The sequence below is a fragment of the Protomyctophum parallelum genome, assembly GCF_964188405.1.
Source record: "Protomyctophum parallelum genome assembly, chromosome: 4".
Classification (NCBI taxonomy): Eukaryota; Metazoa; Chordata; class Actinopteri; order Myctophiformes; family Myctophidae; genus Protomyctophum; species Protomyctophum parallelum.
The window spans coordinates 7,613,523-7,627,501 of NC_139700.1; the positions used below are offsets into that span (position 1 = coordinate 7,613,523).

Below are 13,979 nucleotides of genomic sequence, written 5' to 3' on the forward strand. Positions count from 1 at the left end.
TCCGCCTACTTGCCTTGATTATATGTAATCCAGTAAAGTGGCATGGAACCATAATCTTTACTGTCCGGTGATCAAAGGATCAGAGCAATACCAAAACAATCTTCATTAGAAACCAACAGAAATATTTGATGAAGACTGTTAACAGCACAAAAGGCAGCAAATTGGTAGGTCTTTCCAAGATGTAGTATGATATGATAGTAGGCTCTATTTTCGTCCATGCTAAACCCCTTATCCCTAGACCTCTTTAGCTTTTTCTATTTTGAAAAACATTTTTGAATACACAACACATTCCCTCCCGTTACTATAGGCAGGATCGTGAGGCCAGTGAAATGCGGGAAAAGGCGGAGACCACTTCCGCCCGACCCGGAAGTGATAGCCCTCCATATTTGAGCCACATCCTCATTCTAGGCTGTGTATCAACACGCGATGTATTAACTTTCTTAGCACGATCAAAGATTAGGGTTTTATAAAGTCCCAAAGATCTGTTTTTTTGTTGGGCAGTGTTATTTAATTGTTCTGGTCACTACTGGTCATTGAAGGTCTTTGACCAAAACGTTGCTTAAATAATAAAAGTGTTCAAGTGCAGACGGTATGTGGGTCATTGTGTACTTTGTGTGCATTGTTTTTTAATACATTGATCCCTGGGGGTGCAGACGTTTATCCGACATACCAAGTCCCGACAGTCATTAGTCCGACAACAACATCGTTCCCGAGTCGGGTTACAAAACACACGTGCTGCGGGTTAGAAAACGCCCGTCGCTCCCGACATGTGCCGCGGGACTGTGTTTGGGTAGGCCGGTAGGGTGTTGGACAAATGACTGTCGGACTCTTGGTATTTCGGGAAAAATCCGATCCCTACCTAGTACATACACACCCGTCTCTAAGACGATCAGGTGTACATAAGACTTTGTTTCCTTTTTTTGTTTATTACAAAAATATCAGTTTGGGACACAACCTGACCAGTGCACACCCTCAACCCCTCACAGTCAGTCACCCACCAACATACTGTAAGTAAATTCCCTCCACCCGTGGTAAACACTGACTCAAGCACTTCAAAGCACCTGATCAAAGTCCTGCCACGCAAACTCTAGTCCTGCTGTAATGTGGGTCAGTGAGTTGTAATGTTATACCGTATGTGGCGCTGCCCTCCCAATCTAAATAGTAACAAGATAAGCACAGCATAAGGAAAACTGTTGAATAAAGAATATCTTCAGATGAACTGAGTTCAGAACTTAGAAGTACTGAAATGTGGTGGTCCATATGAAATGACAAAACTACTGTACACAAAGATTACAATTCTTTTGTAGTTCATGCTCTGCATAATTGGCAGGTTTACATAAGTCTGAGGTTCCCCCTATAGGCAAAAATAATGAGGGTTCCGGCATAATTTCTAACCTTGAATTGCATGTCACACAGCTAGAGGCTTTCCCTTGGCTTACACAAACAAGTAACCATGTGACAAAAAAAACAATCAATAAATCGTTAACCACCATAATTCAGACAACATCCATTTCCAGCTTTCTCTCGTCTTGAACATGGATTCTCTGGTTGCCGGGTGATACTCAACAATTACCATCAAATGCATCACCTCAAGGGCATGTCTAGAGACTGTGTTTAAGGTCTATCCCCAACAAGCCCCTGACAGTTAGCTACATATCTAAAAGTAGAGAATAGCTGATGGCATTGGCAGAGTGCCATATCAAAGCAAAATGACAATTATTCAAGCAAGCTAGATAAACATGACAGCAATTAACTAGCTAGCTAATAATGGCTGCCTCTAAAACTAGTTTCAGAATTCTAATAAAAACAATTCAGTATATCAGACATTTTACAGTACAGTTGGTAACCTGCACTGGTCTGGAATCAAAAGGGTGCCCGACGCGAAACCACAAGAAATATTACACCATTCCACCATGTTCAAGATCTCAATGGAGAAACTAGTCTACATCAAACATGAACCAGAGCAGCTGATGTTTTATTATTCACTCACAGGAAACCGTAGCCGTTGTTGGGTTTCCAAAATTCAACAGACATAAATGATATTGTTTAGAAAACAAAAGTGGCTCCTCTATAGAGTCCAGACTGGTTAAGCTGGAGCAAATATACACATTATTTCTGTAAATTACTCGCCCTACTTGGACAGAGAAATCCAAAACATTAAGTTGTATGCAAAAGGCTATGTCTACAGAGCGAGGATCGTATATTTGTACTTTTGAATTATAGCTATAATTGACAATTATTAATATAATAATGTTCAAATGGCCAAATAATCCACTACACCTACTGTATAAGATGTATTGTACAGTACAGGTAAACCTCATAAGACTCGTAGATCTGTCAACAGGACAGCAAAACTGTAAATATTAAGATTCTTGCTTGGGTTAACACAAGAAAGACGAAATCTGCTAAGCTGTGTGAATACATACAAGTGACAACTGACAATACGTTGAAACCTTGAAAATAACGTTTCCCCGTTTCTAGCGTACATGAAGGCAACATTCGACAGCAAGAGGCCGATGGTCGGTGGCCCAGTTACATCTGTCTGGCATTGTAAGCCAAGACTGGACAACATAATGGTTAACCTGGGTGGGCTAAACGAGCAAATCACATCCGAGAGGGACCACAATCTGTGGACCAGCAAGATAATAATCTTATCTAATACTTATCTTTGAGTCTGAGATAATAAACCACCAAGTTGACTCAAATTGAAAGCAAAAGAGTCAACGTTACCTAATTTCTTCATCGGGGCCCAAATCAGACCAATAGGTTAGCTAACGTTAAATACATAATACAGGCCGTGGTGGAAAGCTTGGCTAACCGCTAGTGTTGCTTTGACAGCTAGCGTTAGCCAACTTAGCTACCCCACAATTAAGCGAAAACTAGCTACACAGCGATAGCAAGTACAGCTAATAAGGCAGTCAACCAACGTTAGCTTAGCAAATATAAACATTAACCGGCTGACTTCACGTTGCCATAAATCTGTTTTAACAAGCTATCATGTACACGCGGATATGAAACACAACATAACCATAGCTAATTAACCACTTGGCCATTTTAAGATGGCCCAAGTATGCTGAATTCTTGCTAGCGAGTTAACGACAGCCGGCTATGTATGTAGGACTGTGGGTTAGTCGTCAGTCCGTGTCTTTTTCCAACACGAAGTGCATGGGACCGGGCAAGTGCACCTACCTACCAATTATCAGCGGCAAACGGCGAGTCTCCGGCATGTAGCTTATTTGGCCATGAGCCTGAAGTGTCGACAGAAACGTACAAACCGACAGCGCGCAGACCCGTAGGGGAAAATAAAGCGTTTAAAAGTGATTCTGACAGGCGCGAAAAATGTAAGATTATCACACAGGGGCTACTTTTCAAGATGGCGGTTCCGTCAACTCCGACGACCCTTCCCCCACTACGATCGTAGGGTCTGTCAGTCAGAAGAGTTTCTGAAATGCTATTGGTTTTCGATCCCGTAGCTCAAAGCTCACGCTGCGATGTGGTTGGCTGGGGGGCTGCTAGTTCTGGGCGGGGTGTACTTGATGTAATTTATTTTTTACCGTGGTTACTGGATAATCGGTGCATTGCAACGATTCTGAAATTCAGCTCATAAATATGCATGTTTTCTCTTAAGCGTCACTACAGGTTTCATATGTATTGTTTCAGTTGAGCGCAATGTACAGTAGTATTAATTGATCATATAAAGTGACAGCTATTCAATAAAAAGAAATGTTATGCTAAAATCAGCAGAGGCGTTCTTCATCTGGTTTGACTATGCACATTGCTGCACGACTCGACTAAAGTAAAGAGTCGGATGTTGATGATATGCATTCATCAGCCAACACTCCCCACTGACAGGTAGTTACCCCCCCCCCCCCCCCCCCCCCCCCCCCCCAGACCAGAATTATGACAATGCCATGCATTCAAATGCTTACCAGTCGTTTTGGGAGCAAATATCTAATAATGAATGCCCACATGAGCAAACTGTTACATCTGACTCCAGTTAAAAGGGCCACAGATGTGATTGCATTACGCAAACTGTATGATGACATTGAGATACAATTAAGTAAGAAGCCTAGATTCAATGGGAGTTGTATCCGACATTATATGGAAACGTATTGTGCCCAATTCTCATGAAAATGATACCGGAGGAAATCACATTATAGGGTTCACTCGTCAAACTGGCGGTGATGAGGATGGTGATGGAAAGAACAATACGTTCAGTGTAAAAAAAAAACAACCTAATGTCATTTGTACAAAAAGAAGTGGAGAGCCGTGAGAGAACGGCCAATCTTACGCAAGGAACGCATGACCCCCCAGAGAGAGAGAGCGCTCAGAGCGCAACTGCATGGGAGAAAAGAAGGAAAAAAGGAAAACCTACAGCGGCGGCGCTGCCTCGACAGAGTTTCAGTCTTTCAGAGATGATTCAAAATGCATATTCTGTAATGGTAATCACAAATCCAAGAACTGTATTGAACTGACTGTTGAACTAAGAAGAGAAACACTGAGGAAACAAGGCAGGTGTTTTGTATGTCTGGTAGGCAGGCATGTCGCGCGTAGGCCTAATTGTAGAACGCAGGGCATTCACTGTGAAGAGTGCGGGCGCAGACACCACAAAACAGTTTGCAATCAAACAGCCAGTCAATATACAGCGCATGATAGACGCGCCGACCACGGCAACGACAGGCTGACCACAGTGACAGTGACAGTGTTGCAGATGCAGTTGTGTAGCAATTGCAACTCTGACAATAGTACAGTATTACTGCAGACAGCTATACCATTTGGATAAGATGCACATCATGCACCAACGCAAAGCCAAGTAGCCAGGTGCCTATTAGATGGGGGTAGCACCCGCAGTTTCATTAAAGAGGATATTTCCAGAGCACTTAACGGTTCTGTTATATATTTGTCCAAAGTCTGACATAAAATAGTTAACATATATATATACTACTCACATGCTTTATCCTCAGGATGGCGCGCCAGCGGCCATACAGCGATCCACTGAATTTACATTTTATAGAAACAATGTAGTCAGATATATTAGTGAACAGTGAAAGTTAATTATTCTATTGCAATATTTTGGCTATGAAGAAAAAACACATTTTATCTCCTCAAGTGGTCCCTGGACCACTGGTTGAAAACCACTGCTCTAGTGAGAACATAGAAATAGAATATGTTTGCAGCTGATGTGGACATGAAACGAAACATGAAATATGACCCCAAGTATATAGGCTACATCAACTAAAAACAACACAATCCCCATTCCCCATACCTTCTCTTTAAATAGAACATTGTTGCCACCTACTGGACATGTGCAGTTACTGCAGCATGAAACCAGTCTTCAGTTCATACTTCAGGGTTTTTGGAGTTGAAACTTGACCTGCATTTTTGCAGCTCTATCTTGTGTGGGTGAAACTAACTCACCGATGTTCTGTTGTAGTCTTAGATGCATACAATGTATTATTAGCCTATACATGCATATTAAATGTATCACTAGTCCCAAGCAGAGTTGGACATAATTTCTGTTTTAGTTTAGGCCTACTAAAGAGCTGGAGAATACTCATTCCTTTGTCAATGTGAACTTCAAACACTATGTAGGGTCTGAATCATGCCTGGTATGATCTGTTGTTCTTGGACCTCCTTTACAACTTGAGCAATTCTCCAGTGAACCTTTTTTAACAACCATAACCTTCACACAAATGACATTTTTCTGGATCAAAATGTCTGCTAAAGCAACCAACTCCACCACCTCTCTCTCCCCCTCTCATGGAGGCCATTGACAATATATAAAGTCACACAAACTTTGATGAGGCAGTATTGCTTTGTTTTCAAAATGAAGGTTCTTAATTTCCTGAAAAATGAACATTTTGGAGTTTCCTCCTGACAGCAGAGATATAGTCCATATAGATGACACCATCAGTGGCTGGCGACATGAAGTCTCAGATGCACATTGGGGGCCACACTGTTCCCATGTTGATCCACACCATTAGAATGATTTTGGCACCTTAGTTTTTGAGGGGTGCTATTCCCTCCGACATCTGGCTTTTGTTATTACATCATGTGGCAGCCAAGTCTATGGACTTTTAACATTAATGGGTTTGAGAAACAAGTTAACTACAGTATAGGGGTGAATAGAATTGACACTGTGCCGCATGTGGAATGATCAAAATGGTGAATGGGTAAAGAGGTCTCCAGTGCACCCCTTGGCTCTGGACTATGGGCCCAAGTGTCTGTGAGCAATTACTTCTCTCCCACATTCTGTATCATGAAAGTAAAAAGTACTCATTATGCAGAAGGTCCCGTTTCACAGGTTTTCAAATGTAGAAGTTATTTTAAAATGTCAGAGCTACAAGCTTACTTTGGCAATTTGAAAATAGCCGAAGTGAGATTGAAGCTCTGATCAGAGCTAATAACTAAAATCTACAAAGTAGCTATAACTAAAGTTTTCAAACAATTAAGATCATAATTTGTATCACTCCCTCAGTCCAAAAATGAATCAGTTGTTCTGCATACTGCTGGATTTATTGAAACCAACGTTGAACTGGTAACAAACACAAAAATGCTTAAACTAACATGGCATAAACATAAATTAAAGAAAATACATACAAAACATTTGTCAAGTGACAGGCGTGCACCTATGTCTACCCGACACCAGACGGCCATATAAAGGGTTCCACATTAGCCAAAACGATGGCACTTCCGGCCCAACTTTGACATGCATTGAATAAGCATATATGAGCAATAACTGAAATTAAATACAAAACAAATTACAGCAGTTACAATTTGCCTCCGAGATGTAGTGGCTGTGGAGTAGAAGTAAAATACTCCGTAAAGTAGAAATAAATTGTGCCCAGTTAGTACAAATTAAATTAAATGTGCCTAGTTACATTCCACCACTGGCACCTGAATTGATCGCAATAGAATGTAATAACAAAACACTAATAGTGTAAAACGTTATGAGGTTTCCTCCCAACAGCAACGATATGTAGACGAGCAAATCGGCTAACCAATCACATATTCAGTTCAATGAAAGGATAAATTAGGTCGCATGTGCCTCAAATAAACAGATTTGTGGCAACAAACATTAAATTGCCAATGAAGGGAAAATTTACATCATATGTATTGTAGACTAACAAATCAGCTAACCAATCACATAAATTCAGTTGTTCATGAGCTGATGTATAATGATAAGAGCGACCCTCACTTCACACAGGTGTGATTTTTTTAAATGATTTAGTTTAGGTACCCAATGAATAGACCCTTATGTGTCTGTGCCTCAGTGTACAGTGTGTACACACTCTTGAATAAATTGACAGAGGATTTCCCATTAACCCATTTTGGACGGGAACCCCTTTTGGTGTTTAGAATTAGGTTATACTTTAGCTATTGAAAAATAGCAGATCTGCTGCAATATGAGCTTGTAGATCTGCCATTTTTGAAAAATCGTGAAAATGTGGCACAAACACCAAATGGGGTTCCCACAAAAAATGGGTTGAAATACAATCGAATTCTCTCATAGAAGTTAAAGTGCTTAAACTTTACACAAACTAATCCTCTCATGAAAGTACTAATAAAAGCATTCTGTATTATTCTATATGTCTAATGTATGAAATAAAAATGTCTGTCCTGATTCCACGCCAGATCGTGGAATCCTCGGCGCCAGCGATGGTCATGTCGTCATGGACATCTCCAAACATGGTGGGCTGGATGGCCACGCCTCCTCCACACATCAGCTTGGCTCCCTCCTTCCCACTGCAGATGTAGCGAACTGCTCCTCATCCACCTGCACAGATGTTGTGGTTCATATACTGGTTCAATACATTTCAACATTGTCATGCCTCAAGTCAAATCATTCAGTGCATAATCAATACTAGTAGTTCGACCTGACATTTAATTTAGAACAGTGATTCTCAACCTTTTAAATTTCCAGTTTGATGAGCATTCAGCCACGGACCCCCATTTTATACAACTTTTATTGATCAGTCCCCAATCCATCTCGACATTACTAATTTAGTGTGACCGTCTTCTCATTACCGTCTTCTCATTAATCCAATAGCACCCGATTCTACAAATCTCTTCTAAATCAGTAGTTCTCAAATTGATATGCATTTGGCCGCAGACCACAAATCTTCAAGATTTGTCAAAAATGTTCACAAATGGCAGATATGAGCTTGTACATCTGCTGATATCCAAAATTACACTTTTAACCCATTTTGGGCAGGAACCCCTTTTGGTGTTAGCATTATGTTATGATTTAGCTATTGAAAAATAGCAGATCGGTGGCGCGCTACGAGCTTGTAGGTCTGCTATTTTTTTAAACCGTCAGGATTTAAGACATTTAGAATCTGATCTCAGGTCAAAATGCGTTAAAGAACCACCGTTCTTCTGTGTGTTAGAATCTGATCTCACGTCAGAATGGGTTAACAGTGCCGCAGTTGTGATTTACCTGGGGTCCTTGCTCAGTGTGTTGTAGAGATCTCCCAACGCCACCACACCTCCTAGCATGCTCCACGGTGGTGTCTCGGATACCCGTGGTGATTTCTGTAACACAGGTTTGTTCTATCTACGGATTGTCCTTAGTTGATCCCTTACCGTTTGAGCTGTCCGGCATGTAACTGCCATAACCTGCTCTCTGGGTAAGAAATACATAAGCTCCTCCGCCACGTCAAGGCGTCAATCCATGGGAGGAGACCAATTTAGTCATCGCCAATTCCCAATTGCCCCAAGTGTCCTCGAGTCCCTGTGGCTGGCACCACCACCCCCACAGCTGGGGAGGTATAAACTACTGTGTGCATCCTCCCATACACACTTGCAAGTAGCTTCTGCAGTGCAGCAAAAGGGACGGTCACTTGATCCATCACCAGATTGTTCCCACCCGTAAACACGGCCAATTGTGTTTGATGGAGCGCCAGGCCAAGTTGGAGGCACTGCAGTTAATGCTGCAGTGGTGGGCGAGTACTTTACCTCTTACCACACCCAGACGCCCCATAGACAGACGTTTCTAAACGCTCAGGCGCAAGACGCAACCTAGAGCCTGGCTCCGCAAGACGCCAAAGGCCAGTGACCATCACAGGGTTGAAGGGCACCTCAAGCCAGCCCACCAGACGCGAGGCCAACTGACTGGTGACGACTCCGTCAGTAGAAACCTGTGGACAAACTAGACATAGTTAGTGCAGAAAACAGACAGGCAAACATACAGACATTACTTTTTTTGCTCCATTCTGCTGCTCTGTGGAGAGAGAGGGGGTTTTATTTATTAGTTTTTTTTAAGACAGTGTCAAGTTTCTCTGTGAGGCCTAGCACGTGGAGGAACATGGAATGCCTCCAAGATCCACTTCCTGCTGAAAAGGCACAAAACCAACCTGTACCAGAGGTCCTTAAGAGCTGCTTGTCGTCTAGGAAAGGTCACTTACCTGGTCGATCCTCTCATGAAGTACTACTAAAAGCATTCCGTATTAATCCACACAATTCTATAAGTGTAAGGTATGAAATAAAAATGTCTGGCCCTCAACTTAGCTGCATGTCCAGAGATAGACGGCCCCTTGATCAACTTGATGCACCCCCGTAGGAAAGGAAAGACCCTGTGCATGCAGCTGCTACAATGACCAGCGCACCCCAGGTCTGTCTGAGTTACAGTCTTAGACCCGTCTTGCTTCGAGGAGGGCCTCTGTCTATGCGACCAATATCATCGACATCGGTCTTCCTCTTCACCCCCCCCTCTTCAGTTACTTCTACCGCCTCACTAAAGACTATACGCCTCCTTACCGTTTCAGGGAAGCTACAGAACACAGACAGCTGCATCTGTCCGTCTGACCTATAGACAGTCACTCTCCACTGCCTTTGGACTGGCCTTCCACCTAACTCCCATGTGGCGGAGACGCCAGAGATGACTCTGGCCAGCTGCTGACCGTTCACCTCCACGAGGTCATAACGGCTGCCACAGCGGGCGTTCCAACACCTGAAGGGGGGCGTTAGGGTGTCAGGGTGGGACGGAGTCACCAGGGAACCAGAGAACTCCTGGAAGAGAACGTTGCTCTGGGTAGTCACCACGGCTTTTGGTGGCGTGGGAGGGCGGACTAGCACCCACGTCTTAGTACTGGGGACATAGCGTTTACAGAGACACCGGGCGACTTTACGGATAAAAGCTGGTCTCCACTGCTTTTTACGACGGTCATACCAAGGAAGCACCGGCCTCCACTCATTAGTACGCTGGTCAAAGTAGCATGCACAGGGTCTCTCCTCAACAACGGGTGTGACATCCTTCGGAGGTCTGAGAAGCTGCTTCTCAACTACTACTAGTGAGGAAACGTCACTTACCTCGTCGAACCGGCGGTACAGTTCAGGGACACACTCTGTGATGGTGGCCAAGTCGTCAGCTGTCAGGGCACGATTCACCAGGTTGTCCACGCGGACGTCTACCTGCCTTCTGAAACGAGCCCTGAACTTACCTGCACGTCCAGAGACAGCCGGCTCGTTGATCAACCTGATGCGATACTGCTCCATTCTGTGGAGAGAGAGAGAGATAGGTGCTGCTGTGCCTGTGGAGAGAGAGAGAGAGAGAGAGAGAGAGAGAGCTGCTGCGCCTGTGGGGGGAGAGTACTGAGACAGAGAGTACTGAGAGAGAGCTGAGAGTTGTATAAGGCTGATACCTGTGAAAGAGAAATGTAAAAAAAAAAGTGAAAGAAAAAAAAAGAGAACAGATCTAACAATGAGTATTATTTATGCTACAAGTGGTTAGCTTAGGTCTGTGACTGCAGCGATGTTAGTTTGATTCAAAATGTAATGGCCGAGCCACAATTTGAGTTAACTTTTAAATGTAGGCCGCCTAACTAACTTAAGTTTTAAACCCAGTACAACGGTAATAATTAAGACGGGAACCTGACGGTGCAAAAAACAATTCTGTGATAGTAGTTGTGGCCTAGCTAGGCTACAACGGATATTACAGACAGCCTAAATCCTTTCAAACGTTTATGAAAATCACAGACGTTATCGAGGCAACGATGATACCAAAACCCAAATGCTTACAAACGTATTTGAAAAACAAAACTACAGACGACGATACCGACACAACTATACAGACGTTATCGATGCAAGGAGATACCGACAGCCCAAATGCTTACAAAAAGTATTTGAAAAACACAACTACAGTCGACGCAACGATACCGACAGGCGGCAACGGTATTCCCCGGCCCTTACCCCAAGCCCAACGTAGTAATTCGAAAATAAAACTCACTGTCGAAGAAGGAAAGCAAGAAAATTAGCACTGGTGCAAAATAAACACTGGTTCCTTTCGTGGTTGTCGTGTGTAATGGTGGTCCGTTGGTGATGTAGCTGATGAGCAGGTAGTGAGCAGGTAGTTTCAGATTGCTGTTAAGCAAGTGGAAAATGCGACTGGTTCTGTGAAAGTCTCAGTGCATCTAACTGCAAGCCGGTGCGAGCAACCGCTACGCTCAGCTGTGGCCCACCCCTCGTCGTTGATTTGTCGGCTCGGCTGACACAGGCTGACGTGGCCTATCGCTGGTCGCTGATTGGTTCGGCTGTGGGCTGTCGCTGGTCGTTGATTGGTTGGTTTAAATGTCAGTTTGAAAGTACGATCGCTGGTTTATTTTTGATCGCAATGAAATTATGTATTTCCATCAGCCGTGTGTGTGTGTGTGTGTGTGTGTGTGTGTGTGTGTGTGTGTGTGTGTGTGTGTGTGTGTGTGTGTGTGTGTGTGTGTGTGTGTGTGTGTGTGTGTGTGTGTGTGTGTGTGTGTGTGTGTGTGTGTGTGTGACATGGCTGGCAGCTAGTGTTACGGTGAAATTGGTGACCTGACGAAATATTTGATCATCTTGTGGACTTCTTGTCTTTGACACAAAAATACCACTAGGTTATACTGCTATAAGTGGCAAGTGCTAATAAACAAACAGCAATTTGCGTATGGAATGGACAGTCACTGACGTTATATGATGTGTTATATGACCTATTTCAGCAGGTCACCAATTTCACGGTAACATCGCCATGCTGGAATGAACGAGACTCGGCCGAGATTTTGGGTATTGTAATTCAGCGTTTACATGACATCACGGTGTCAGATCACGTTCAAGACATTTAGCAACAGCAACTGTAACTTCTGTAGCTACTGTCATGTCGGCCACTATTACTGATTTACATAATGATTTACATAATGATTATGTAAATGTCGCCCACATGACAGCACTAGCACTCTATTGATACTAGTAAACTAATCTGTTCAATACACATCAGTAACACCCCCTGTGTATTGAATAGATTGAATAGAGTAGTTAACCTTTCGACTTTTGTGTCGAAGACTAAAGTTCAAGGCCTTCTGTCTTGAACTTGACCATAGGAAACCTGAGGTGGTTCAGGGGAGTTCCTGCAAAATGTGTTTAGCCAGTACTTTAACCACGCCTGCAGAAGTGATGATAATGCTCTCTATATATTTCATCATAATACCAGCAGTTACCAATCCGCTGCTCTATGGAATCGGCACTAAAACCATACGAGTTGCGATTTTTAATCTGTTCTTTAGGAAAACGAGGAGGGTACCGAGATAAGAAGAGAAAGGACACTGCTGTATAGGCTATTCATTTACAATTATTATTTAATTGTATTTTATTATCATTGTTTCATTTATTATCATTGTTTCATTGTCTTTGCATTGTTTAAATTAAGCTGTTCTTTTTGTATAATTGCTACTACTATCATGTTATTTTGTAATACTAAATATTATAAATACTAGGCCTACTAGAAACTCAATTGACAATTTAACATGTTAATATGCATTTGATACTATCCAAGGTGAAAGTGAATAAGGTTTATGCCAGTATATCAGCAGCACTCGAATGTAAAAGTCATTATCTGGTCATATCCCAACATCCACACATTCTAGTCCTCATGCAGGCATCTGACAAACAGTGGATATACTGCCCTCATGTGGCCATTCTCGGGTCTTCAAATGATGCTCCTTTGTATTCTGGCAGTGTAAATAACTCAGGGGTATATTTGGGTGCTGTATTGCAATCATTGTCTCCACCAGGCCGAAGGCTTGGGGAGAGAGTATGTTTTGCACTCCTTCTGTGTGTGTGTGTGTGTGTGTGTGTGTGTGTGTGTGTGTGTGTGTGTGTGTGTGTGTGTGTGTGTGTGTGTGTGTGTGTGTGTGTGGGTGGGTGGGTGGGTGGGTGGGTGGCACATATGGTTAATATTTGTCAATGACAGATCGGAAAAAACATGTTTTCTCAACAAAACTATATAATCATAATCACCTGTGATCCGAGTTTGTGCAGGTTTCTTCTAAAAGTTCATAAAACCTGTTTTGGTCTAGCAGGCCCTGGTTAACACATTTTGGGCTGGAACCCCTTTTGGTGTTTTAAACATTGTTATAATGTAGCTATTGAAAAATAGCAGATCTACAAGCTCATAGCGCGCCACCAAGCTTGTAGGTCTGCTATTTTTGAAAAATCGTGAAAATATTTATTTCAGAAAACTGGAGTTTCTTTTTAATTTCGAGGTCAGGCCTATATGGGTTTCGGTTCATTTATAGAGCTGTCCAGCCATGTTTCCATAAAACTAAATAACCTAGCCTTATTTGATTTGGACAGTAATCTAATTTTGTCTATCTTGTGAAAGAGCCTTCTGGTGATGTGCAAACCAATTTATCAAGTTTACCAATCATTCTGCCATATTAGAATAGTTAGGTTACATAATATATATGTCCTGTTTCCTAACACAGAATTCAAAACTGCCAGTGCTGTCAAACTATGACTTTATTTCATAAGTATGTGTAGTAGACTACTGGATGGAGTGCCAAACACATATACTGTAGAGCACTGGTTCCCAAATATTTGTGGGTCACAGACCAATTTTTATGTGTCACGACTTGAGTAAACATCCTATTTTCTTTTCCTACATTTAAAAGATCATTTTGAAATTGAAAGAATATTTAAATGAGTTTATACATTTAAAAACAAACAAACAAACAAAT

General features: G+C 42.4%; 1 protein-coding gene across 4 annotated transcripts in view; it reads right to left on the bottom strand.

Moving 5' to 3' along the window:
- ppp6r3 (protein phosphatase 6, regulatory subunit 3) overlaps positions 1-3,390 on the bottom strand; it is a 35,757-nt gene extending 32,367 nt beyond the window's left edge. For 3 of the 4 annotated variants that reach the window (XM_083764166.1, XM_083764165.1, XM_083764163.1), the window contains exon 1: positions 3,194-3,390. The gene's annotated coding sequence lies outside the window, so the exon portion shown is untranslated. Of the gene's footprint in view, positions 1-3,189 lie in introns of all 4 variants that reach the window. The other variant, XM_083764164.1, reaches the window with a different exon arrangement.
- Between the last annotated feature and the right edge of the window lie 10,589 nt (positions 3,391-13,979).